Source organism: Perca fluviatilis, chromosome 8, assembly GCF_010015445.1.
Source record: "Perca fluviatilis chromosome 8, GENO_Pfluv_1.0, whole genome shotgun sequence".
NCBI classification, from domain to species: Eukaryota; Metazoa; Chordata; class Actinopteri; order Perciformes; family Percidae; genus Perca; species Perca fluviatilis.
In genome coordinates this window covers 36107266-36119641 of record NC_053119.1, presented here as the reverse complement: position 1 = coordinate 36119641, position 12376 = coordinate 36107266, and positions in this window count along the sequence as shown.

Here is a 12376-nt window from a genome sequence, read left to right as displayed (position 1 = left end):
AAGCTAGCTAGCTAGCGAGCAAGCCGAGCATCAAGCTAGATGAGGTAGATTGTGTGAGACGAGAGATGTAGTTCACTGAGCGGTTTCACACAAAACTAAGTGGTACTATGACAAACCTACGGCTAACTGAGACTTTCTTCGGTTGAAAAATTATCTTTTAAATTGACGAACATCATATTTGTAATCCATGGCCCAATTCAAACGGGATCAAAAAATAATTTGCCTCTCCCCGTTCTCTACCGTTCATTTTTTTTTTCCGAGTTAAGGTCCCATGAGGTCCACCGGAAGGGGCGTGACTTCGGCTCTCTACGGAGAACTACCAAACAACTGAATCTTCTTTTGAGGAGGAATGGTAAGAAGTTATCCTATGTAGTAACTTTTCAATAATCGTTAAAATTGCCTATTGATTTATATTATGAACTGAAGGACATTTCCCTTTATCATGATTGTCGGTGCTGTTGTTTAGCTAGCGGGCCACACATGTCTGACGACTCATTCCTTTTACTATAGGTAAGAAAAACTGCACCACAGTTGTGGTAAGAGTAACTAAGTACATTTACACAAGTACTGTACTGAAGTACAATTTTGAGGTACTTGTACTGTACTTGAGTATTTCCAGAGTACTTCTACTCCATTACATCTCAGAGTGAAATATTGTACTTTTTTTGACAGCTTTAGTTACTTTGCAGGTTAAGGTTGATAATACAAAATATTAAAAAACTGTGAATGTATTACTATAGGTTAAACTACTAAGCAGTATATACAGTAATTACAATTTGCTATAATATATATACATCTGAAATGAGACATTCTGCATAATGACTACATTTACTTTCTGTACTTCAAGTAGTTGATGCTAATAAGTCTATACTTTGATTTAAGTATAATTTTGAATGCAGGATTTTTACTTATAACAAAGAATTTGAACACTGTAATAATGCTAGTATTAAGTACAAGATCTTAATATTAAAGATGGGTGGTGTAGAAAACTTTGACACAACTCTGATTTCAAACTAAACCAAGATGCACTTGTGTCTTTTTTAAAGGATAATTCCGGCGCAAAATGAACCTAGGGGTTAATAACCCGTGTACCGAGTCGACCGTTCTCTGGGATGTGTTTTCATGCCAATCGAATGTGTATGTAGCTTGAAATAAGCTAGCACGAACCGCTGGTTAGGTTAACCCTAGGCATTTGGGGCACTGGAAGAGTAAAAATAAATTGCTATTTCATACCACTAACAAGGCTCAAAATAGCACACTTCAACGGTAGCACAATGAGGGTCGCTGGGAAAACGGTCATGACCAGTCGAACCGACGAACGGCGTGCAAAAGGTAACCAGTAACATAGCTCAGGGCGTTCGTGGTTCGACTGATTGTGACTGTTTTCCCAAGATGGTGATTGCCTGTATACCCAAAGGTAATGTCTTTATAAGCTATCTTTTTAATAAACTGTCTGTACACTTAGAAAGTTCTCAATGCTTCGGTTAACATTTAGGGACCCTCATTATGCTACTGTGGAAGTGTGGTGCTATTTTGAGCCTTGTTAGTGGTATAAAATTTATTTTTACTCTTCCAGTGCCCCGAATGCCTAGCGTTAAGCTAATCAACTTGTTTCAAGCTAGAGACACATTTGATTACCATGAAAACACATATGATACACATATGTTATTAACCCCTAAGTTCATTTTGCACCGGAATTGTCCTTTTTAACTCTCAATTTTTTGTTATTTAAATTAAAGACGCTTGAAATCTTGAAAAAGTGCTTTGTTTATTTCTTCAGATCTTCAGTCCTTGTCCTTCAGTGAGGGAGAATGAAATGCACACAGCAGGGGGTACAACTGTATCAGTATGTGTGAACATGTATCCCAGCTGAATTCACTCTGAAGCAGAAACATTTGATTTTCAACTCTGTGCTACAGATGGGATTGTTTTTCCCTCCCCTGTAGCGATATAATGTGAAACACCAGCATGCAATGTGGTTTTTCCATATTTAGACACCCATGAAAAGATTAATGGACCCATGCACAAATGCATGAATAAAAGCCAAGAACATGAAAAGAGTTATGCGTGTACATAACAGATTTTGCAAACAGCACAAACAGTGTGCATTCTAGGAATATACTTCTAGAAATACAAAATATGCAAAAAAACGTGCACCAGGGCAGCTCGCTTCGCCCATATACAGAGGAGGCTCAGTCTTCGACGCAGCGGCCACAGGTTCAGTTCCGGCCTATGGCCCTTTGCTGCATGTCATTCCCCCCTCTCTCTCCCCGTCATGTCTAAGCTGTACTATCAAAAATAAAGGCCTAAAACAAAATAAAAATGCAAACCCCAGCAATGCCGTTTTTATCAATGTGAAGGATTAATCTTAGTTTTTGTTGTGTTGTTAATTTTTCAAATGATAAAAAATATTTAACATAAATCCATATCTGTCTCTGTGTATTTATTACATTGTAAGTAGCAACAACAACAAAATACATCATAGCCATACTGAGAAATCCTGAGAGAGTTGTGTGGAGCTGACAGTCTTAATTAGCTTTGTAGCAACTCATTTTGCGATGGCTTGAACGTAACGGGCGTTCATTAATATAAAATAGTTGCGCACTATAGCTTTAAGTTGTTATGGCCAACTTGTTAACAAACATTTGCTTATTTACACATCCAGCAGAAAAGGACAATCCTTCACCTTGTTTCTGGCCACCTGATGAATGTCCAATGTTTTTTAGCTCTGTTTTTGCTCTTCTCCAACTCCTGAAGAAAATATCTGGCTCTTTAACTGCTAAATGCTTCACTATGGTCACCATATAGCGACTTATTGACGGCGTTTAATTTCCGGGATTGTTCAGGTGCCGCCCTAAATTCACCCCTGATGTCATTTTCAGCCGGATGTCCGTCAACTTCCGCTTTCTTTGTGTTGGCGTTCTAAACTCTGGTCCATTCATGATGACCATGGATAACTGCTCCTCAGATCTGTGCAGGGTAAATCCAGACAGCTAGCTAGACTATCTGTCCAATCGGGAGTTTTCCGTTGCACGACTAAAACAACTTTTGAACGTACACATGTTCCACCAAAACAAGTTCCTTCCCGAGGCTATTTTGCAGAGGCGCCGTTGCTCCGTGCCGCCCAAAACGATTGTGATTGGTTTAAAGGGATGCCAATAAACCAGAGCACGTTTTTCTCCCATCCCGGAATGTTGTGTGGACTAGCCAGACCCTTCCTCCGCAGCGCTGTGGACGAGGGTCTGGCAATGCGAGACTAACTAGTCGCTGACTGTGCCAGTCTGCCATTTGGTGCCGGGCAGCTAGTATGCAATGGGGTTTTAAAGCTTTATTTTTTTGCTAAAAACTGCTGCCTGCTGCTGCCGGAAAAACGATGCAGTGAGAGTGTACCAAAAGCAGTAACGTTGCGAGTGAGAAAGCCAATATAATTTCAGAATGTGAGTGACTTTGAGTAATGGATCTGTTGGACTGGCCCAGGATCAGGCGGAGGGGACTGTGAGTCACTGAGTAAGCGTTCAGGATTATCTCAACAACTATTGGCAGATTGCAATAAAAAATACACACAAAATGTCCACACCTGACGAAATTAAGTGCAACGCACAAAGGGAATGGAGGAGAAGCTCACTGGTGGAAACGATTGCAGTGGTGAGAAGGTTCCAGCAGCATCTCAGAAAATTAAAAGTCTTAAATGGTTTGAATGATTTATGAAAGTATCTTATGGCAACGGTATCAGCAAAAACGTTATATTCTGTCCCCAGAGATCTATTGTTTTCAATCAATTCCTGACAATTTTTGCAATAACATTTCCATTTGTACACAAGAAGAATTCATGCTCTCCTCCAGGAGCTTTTCTCTTACACTGCCATCAGCCCAAAAATGTCAACACGCAAGATCTCTCATAATCTCACAGGCCGTGTCATGTGTTGAGCACCTTTTAGAATTTTGTCATTTTTGGTGTAATGATTATTTCTGCCTCTTGGGGCTGCTATTTAGTCGAAAAAGGAAAGAAGCACAGAGGCCCTGCAGATGGTGCTCGCCGCTGTACTTTACCACAACATACATCACCTGCATTTCACATCCCTCCTTGGTCACAAAACACTTGAGCCAGAGTGTTACGGTGTTTGCATGTGGCTCTTTTACGATGTCTATGTCCGTGTTATGTACACTGCATGTGTGTCACGGTGAGTTCGCTGCAGACACACCCAGTATTAGGAGTCCCTCTCTAAGCCCCCTGGATTCAACATTCACCGTCACCACAAGCACACATTTTCCCTCCAGTGAATGGAGGACCTTAACGTATAACATAAATTACCCAGAGGCCCTTGGGGGGGTGCTTAGCGTACTTGTGGCATGCCCGCTTCACACTGCAGAGCACCCCTACACACGCACACAGAGCTCATACTGTATGCGCTTACTTCAGCTAATTTTAGGTGTGGTCCCTGCAGAGCGGCTGGACCCCTGTGACCACATGATGGCAGGGAAGGTGTAGAAAGGGTTGAACCATCATGTCTGGATTTGTCTTACACCCCACTTCAGGTTGCAGATGGTATTGTCCAGTTCAGAATTCAAATATTTTATGTCTGTGCACCAGTCTTTTACAGAGATAAAATACATAAACTAATATGTAGGATGAAATGGGTTCTTTTGAAGGAGAAGGATCATTAGGGACTGTAGGAAAGTTATTTGTGTGTGTGTATGTGTTTTTGTGTCCTTGTGTGTTCAAAATGAGCTTTTTATCAAAAATTATCAGAAATTATCAAATTTTTATCAAATAAATCTCCCTGTTTACTAATGCCTCTGCCACTCTGTTTCCTTAGACCATGAGCTACAAATGTTTGTTTGTTTTATGCACAAGTGCTTTATGTAAACGTAGATTTAAGTGTCTTGGTTACAGTGGGTCAGCGGACAATAACGTGTGTGTGAGTGTGTGTGTGTGTGTTCAGATAGCCCAGGGACTAGAGAATATGTACAGGAAGAAGTGATCATAATGGCAACGTCCCAAACTGTAAATCACATGTGTCAAACTCAAGGACCGGGGGCCAAATCCGGCCCCTTGCAAATTTTTATCCGGCCAGCATATCAATTTAGGTTCACAGCCAATGTTGGCCCGACTAGTTGTGCACCACACCAGAAAAAATTAGGAAACTGTTTTTCATACTGTAATTATGTGACACTGCTGTGCAGAATTTGACAGATTTTGAGACTCAGAATTCCCTGCAGAAGCAGAGAGTTTTTTTTTAATATTCAGGCTGTGAAACAGGCTGGGTGGCAGCTGCTTTTAAAAATGTAATGCTTGTTTTTCATTGCTTGCTAAATTCTACGGTGGCTAAGAAACGTTTTTGCTAACATTTTTAGGGTTTTAGGTCGACCAAACTGTATGGGAGAAAGCTATATGAGACATGCAATAATACAAAGTTAATTTACTTTTTTTGTTAAAAAAAAGCATGTCAATAAACTTCACATGTCTGGCCCTTATTGTGATCCTCATTTCCAGTGTGGCCCTCAGTGAAATTGAGTTTGACACCCCTGCTGTAAATGATCAACTAATTACATTTAATGTAATTAGTTGATCAGCGGTTTCCACAGTTTCCACCATGTTCCACTAATTTAGTGGAACATGTTGGTGGAAACTGTAATTATAACTTCAGATGACACATTTTACCGAATACGTATTAAAAGGTGCTCTAAGCGATGTCACACGCTTTTTAGGCTACATTTTTTTGTTACATATAGAAAACATCTCCTCACCAGGGACGTCACTAGGATTGAAAGTCAGGGGGGGCTTAGCCCCCAGGGTATTTGTAACTTACGTTAGCAAAATCTTTGCACTCACATCTTTCGTTTCTGTATTAGAGCTACACTTATGTCAACAACCAGTCAAGAAACCAATATGTTAACAAGTGAAAAGTGACAAACATATTCTCTTCCTCCATTTCTACTCTGTTCCTTCTGTCTTATCCTTTAATAGCCGAGACACACCAACCAGACGGCCGACCGTCGACAGAAAAGCCAGTCGGAATGATCAGTCGGGTCCCCTTGGGACACACTGAGGCGACACCGACTTGAGAAACGTAATACGTCTCCATAGCAGCAGGCGGCGCTAATCTGTATTGTTGCCCAAAAAATTAAAACTGGCAGCTGATTGGACGAACGCGTCACATGGGTTTGTTTTCTCCGGAAATTCAAAGCCAGACTGTCATGGCGGCTCATTCAGAATACGATCTCATATTGGACTAAAATAGTTCACAACAGTTCACCCCTCAGACTGACGACAGCACGGGACACACCGAACAGACTCGAATCACTGACCTCGCCAGACTGTCCGAAGGCCAATTATCGGCTTGGTGGGTCTCGGGCTTCAGATGAAACAAAACGCTGATGCTAATTTCATGACTTCGAAATGCAAATTGGTCACATGAAACAACATCCAAAATCTCCAAAAACTGACAAACAGAGGCTAGCTAGCTAATAAGTTGGTAAGTTAAACAAATATGACAAATAGCAGTACAAGAAAAAGAAAAAATATAGGAATCCTGCATACTTTATCATGTAAGATATTAATACAGATCTTATTTAAAGTTGCTACTGTCTAAATACAATAACCTGATGGCGTAAAAGTAATGATTACTGTATGTACTGTATGTACTGTATGTAGGATTGCTTTAATTTTATTTTCACATGTGTATCTGTTGGCATGTGCTCATCTTTAGCCTAGCCTACATCTCACAGCGCTCTGAAAGCTGCCAGTTCACACCAATGCAACCAGACGGTGCGGTGCATCATCTTGGTAGCACGACTCTTTGTGCTTCTGTCTAACTTCCGACTTTTCGGCTGTTTTTTTGTAGCCATATATCATTTGTTGCGTCTAAATATGAATGAGGATAAATCAAATTGTTATTGTTGTTCTTAATATTATTTAGGGGGGCTTAGGAACATTTTGGGGTAGCTTCAGCCCCCCTAAAATAGGCCTAATGACATCTCTGCAGACGGCCCAGGCTCCACAAACTGCAACAAAAACTGACTGCGCCAACCTGCACCACCAAATATAACAAACAGTGTTCCAGCCAATAACCGACAAGAAGGATTTGGGGGTGGGGGTTAGTGCGCGGAAGGGAGGGGACGGGATGAGGAGGAGGGAGGGGCGAGCCTAGCCTCCATTTTGATTGACAGTACTTCGAACGTCAACAAGAAGTGACATCACCCACCATCGCTTTAGAGCACCTTTAATGTGTAAATACTCACCATTAATGATGCAAAACAAAGGAGCGACTGTATTGGCTTGTAAATATAAGCAAGAAAAAACATTAAGGACCTGTTAAGTTCCTGGGGTCTCAGCTGGTTGCCTGGCGACTGGTCACAGCCAAGAAATAGTCCAGCACAGAACACAAGGTAAAACAGCGCATTGTCATTTTTACACTTTTGCTTGTGTACATATTAAACAAACGAGATATTACATGTTAATTAGTGAGCTTTAGGTGTGCTAGTGAGTGTCACCTTCAGATAGAGCCATGCAAGCTGTTTCACCCGTGCCAGTCTTTAGGCAAAGTTAATCCTTGTGTTGTCCTCGGGTCAAATTTGACCCGTTTTCAAAGTTCTTTATATCAGAAATATGGGTTTCTTTCAACAAAATTGCCCAAAATGAACATTGATGCATGGAGAGCAAGTGAAATATATGATTACTTTAATTGAATTTTGGGTGTTTTATTCAATTTTAAAGCATTTGAAAAAAAAATGTAAATGGTTTTCACAACAGTATATCCTTCCTGACTAAACTTTTTTTTAACAAAGAAATAGGTATAATGTCATAAATAGGTTTATTGACCATGAATCAAAAAAAAGCTTTGAAAAAAGTGACAAAAACATTGGGGAAAAAAAGAGCCAAAAAAACTTCATTTTCAATTTTGACGCAAGTTAATTCAATTCAATTCAATTTTATTTATAGTATCAAATCATAACACGAGTTATCTCGAGACACTTTACAGATAGAGTAGGTCGAGACCACACTCTATAATTATAGATTATAGTTATTGGTCAACAGGAAGACTGGTTAAACTAACCGGCTGATGGTTACAGCTACATATTTAGCCTACAGACATTAGGAGAGGTATGATCTTCTCATCTAACTTTTGGCAGGAAAGCAAATGATCATATTACCATGTCTTTTAATGGAAGTAAAATAGTAAATCTCCCAAAAAGAATTACAATACCATCCCCCTTTTCTGACGTCCCATCACTCACAAATCATTTTGCTACAGTCCCTAACCTCCAGACATTACTGCGTGAACGTTGACAGACAGCAGGCCAGTCAAAGGCACAGACATCAGCATCTCGGTGCAGGCGTGCACACATTTTGTTGTTATTTTCAGCAAAATGCTTGTTCTCCTATACGCACAAAACTATTCCTGTGTTCCACACTTCCTGTCTGATCTACCTATCTGACCTCACAGGCTGGCCTACATTCAAAGACCTACTTAACGATAAACTTGGGAGGCTGGCCGATGCATCGAGGACAGTATCACTGGCTCAAGCTACAGAGTTTTGGCTCACACCTTTAAAGTGCTCATATTATGCTTTTTGGCTTTCCCCCCTTTCCTTTATTGTGTTATATATCTTTTTTGTGCATGTTATAGGTTTACAAAGTGAAAAAGCCCAAAGTCCACCCCAAAGGGACTTACCATCTCCAACAGACAACACTGTTCACCAACTGCTCCAAACAGCTCTATTGTAGTCCAGCCTTTACTTCAGAGACAAACGTGGTCACTTTGTAACACGTTATAATGCTCGCCTAGCTGCTAGCGGGGCACGCCCTCATACTCTGCTTCTGACTGGCTAGTAGTCCTTACCTAGCTACTGCAGTCAATGAAATCAACAAAGATGGAAAAAAGAGGCCCCACTTGCCAAAAAAAAAACCAAAAAAAAAAAAACAAAAAAAGCGTGCAGTACAACAAAAATAGGGTGTTTTTTGAAAATTAAACCATGTAAACCTATTCTGGTACGTCTAAATACAATTATGAACCTGAAAATGAGCATAATATGAGCACTTTAAGTAACTGTAATGGTAATAAGCTCCCTGTACATCCCTTTATAATGAGATAGACTAGACTATGCTTGTTTATGCAGCAGCTTCAACATCAAACAGCATTGACTGTGTCTGATTGGGTTTGTGTTGAGGAGTTTATTTGACCTGGGTAAGAAGCTGAAATAAGCCATATGGTTCATAATAAATAGCTTTGAAGTATTATTGAATATGTTGAATTAGCAGTAAACATATTTAGCCGAAGCTTTGCTGGGACTGTATTTTTCCCCTTGATGCGGTAATAAAGACTCACCGATTCACAGCTGGGAGCTGGCCGGCACAACAACATGCAGCCTGACTGCACAGAGCAGAGGCACCGTGGGAAATTGACTGGTCTCACATATTCTACCGAAAACACAGAAATATTCATTTGACGACACATGAGGCTTTGTTCTTAGCGACTCTTGTGCTGCTCTGTGGCCAACCCAACTTTGAGCTTTCTGTGAACCAAGGCTAGAGATGGGAAAGAAAAGGGTGTAAAGGGTGTCCATACAATGAAATTTGCGAGCTCTTTAAAGATTTTATTTCGACCTACAAAAAAGGTCTTTTGCAGGCAAAACCGGTTTTGTTTCCGGCTTCTGTACCAGTTGTGTCCACACTATCCACCTTCCACTAGTAAAATATTGTACTCCTACAAACAGTTTCTAACTATTTCTTCAGGTACTTTAATCCCACATCCATTTCAGTTTCGATCATTTGAAATAAGGTCATTTCATTGTGCTTCAAATGTCCTTCCCGACATGAAAACGGCTCGACGAAACAATCTTAGCTCAAGGTCCACGGCATGCAGTATGCATTATGGGGCTTTTGATCACATGCCATGGTCTTCAGCAGCAGTCTGTAGGAGTTTGCCCAGCTGTCATGAAAATTAACTTTAAAACCTCTACAGTTCCAGGACAACTGGACAAGCATGATTTGCTGAGAACGCTCACGTGATAGGATCGAAAGCCAGAAACACTAAATAGACCTTGAGGAGAGATTGTTTTTTTTCCCATTGACATTTCGTCTCTTGAATGAGCAGACTTGACAGCCAGAGCGCTTGAGGGACTGTAAGGAAACTAATTAAAAAAAAGGTGCCCTGTAGAATTTTCTTGTAAACAAAGTTCTCTTGTGCATCATGAGGTCCAACAGATGTGTCCTTCCTCAAAAAAAGCATTTGCACTGCTTTTTATTTTTAGAATCTTGCCCTGTGTGCATCTACAGGATGAGAACTCTAGCAGTCTTCTTCGCTCGATGGTGTTTTAAGCCCCCAACGTCGACTTCAAGGCAGCGCTGCGACCAGTCAACTTCAAGGAACCTAACCATTGCCTAACCCTAGTGCCTTCCATAGACCGTATATATAGAATGGACCGACAGATCCCGTTGCTCTGGACGGAGACCAGTGAAGGATATTAGAAGCATTTTTCCGGTGAGCGCTGAGCGTTACTGAGCAGCCTCCAACTGAGAGAGACGACGTAGATGTGACGTGAGCAACCTGTCTGAAAGTTGTAAGTCTTCTGGTAGCTGTGCCAAGAGAAATCTCAATCATTCCCAATCTTACAGAGACAACGTAGGTATATGTAAGGAGATAACATGGGCACTGATCACTAACATGCTAGTTAACATTAGTAATTAAACCTAAACAGCTCATGTAAGTCGAAACTGCCTGCGAGCTTCTCCTGTACTATACGGTAATTCCTCTACTATGCGACAGTAAGTTGCGTGGTTATGACCCAATCATTAGCCTATTTTTACAAAAGCGTCTGCTACGGAGCCATAATGTGAGGTACAAGGTAATGGAGCCTTTTACACATTGTGGCGTTTCTTTAGAAAAAAAACAATGGACAAATAGTCTTTAAACGCTTCAGATGTAAAGTTATTTGCTGTCAAAGTGACGTCAAAATGAATGGGAGTCAATGGAATGCTAACAAGAGGTGATCGCTTTGTAGCATCAAAATGGCGCCATAGGAGGTTCGAGTTCTGAAGCGAAGCTTACTCCCCTCGTCTTCGGCTGCTCTGCAGTGCATTGGTACATTTTCCACATTACTGCCACCAAGCGTCAATCAGTGGGATATTTTGAAACCAGCAGCAGAATAAGAATCGTGCCCATTATGTGCATGCGGGGTACAAACAAAACAGGGACCCGCTCAAAACACATTGCTCCATAACGCTACTAGTGGCCAAAAAGTCCACAGGATACATTGAAGTATACAGACGAATAACGCAGCCATGATCAGGATCGCAGATCCTACATTAAAAGAAGAAAAGGCACCAGGTATGAAAAAGATAGATTTATTTAATGACAAATTAAAACAGAAAAAGTCAAGGAGTTGAGGGAGAGCAGCAACATTACTGAGACTCCACGTGAAGAGAAAGGGAGAGATGATTGGCTTGACCTCCCTCCCTCCTCATAGACAAAAAAAAAAGAAAGAAAAAGAAGAGACTTGTCCACACAAACAAGAGGACGGAGAGACAAATAGAGGGAAAAAAACAAAACAATCAAACTTCGGGGTGGGGGTGGGGGGGACACAAACCTTCAGAAGAACAACACAACTTGCTTTTTAACTACAAACACTGAAGTTTAGCCACAAGTTTTACAACTGCCTTTTAATTTTTTTTGTTTTTAAAAGTCATTACAAAAAATGATAATTATGATAATCTCCATTTAATAATAACAATAGCAACGTTGTAACGGTAGAAACTGTCCCTCATTCCTGGTTGGGTGATCAGTCAATCAGTGGTTGAGGCCGACACTGGCAGACAAAGAAATGAAAGAAGAGCGGAGAGAGAGAAGGGAGAAAGTGAGCAGGCTTTTTGCCACATGTCCATCTCGCCCGCACACACACGCGCACACACACACACACACACACACACACACACACACACACATCTGAGTTCTTTCCTCTTATACAAAAAAAAAAAAAAAGACACCTAAAATAATTAAAAAAAAAGAAACAGACTTTAAAAAAGGAAACAAGACTTTAAAAAAAAACAAAACAATAATAATAAAACCACAAAAGAAAAACGGACTCAGCTGAAATGCAGTGTTTTTTTTCCTCGTTCTGAAAACCAAAAAAATAATAAAAAAAAAAGAACCCTCTAATCCTCGGTCCAAAATGCTCCGACACGCACTCGGCTCGCCCACTATTACACCTGCACACGCGACCTGTGATGCGTGGAGTGCGAGAACTCCACTCTTGTGCCAACACACAAATTCCAGGGGCCAACGTAGCTGAGGCCCTTCCTAAATTCATACCGTACGAGAGCAGAGGCCGCTCCAATAACCAGGAACGACGACCGCCTATTTTCAGAGCGTCTTTA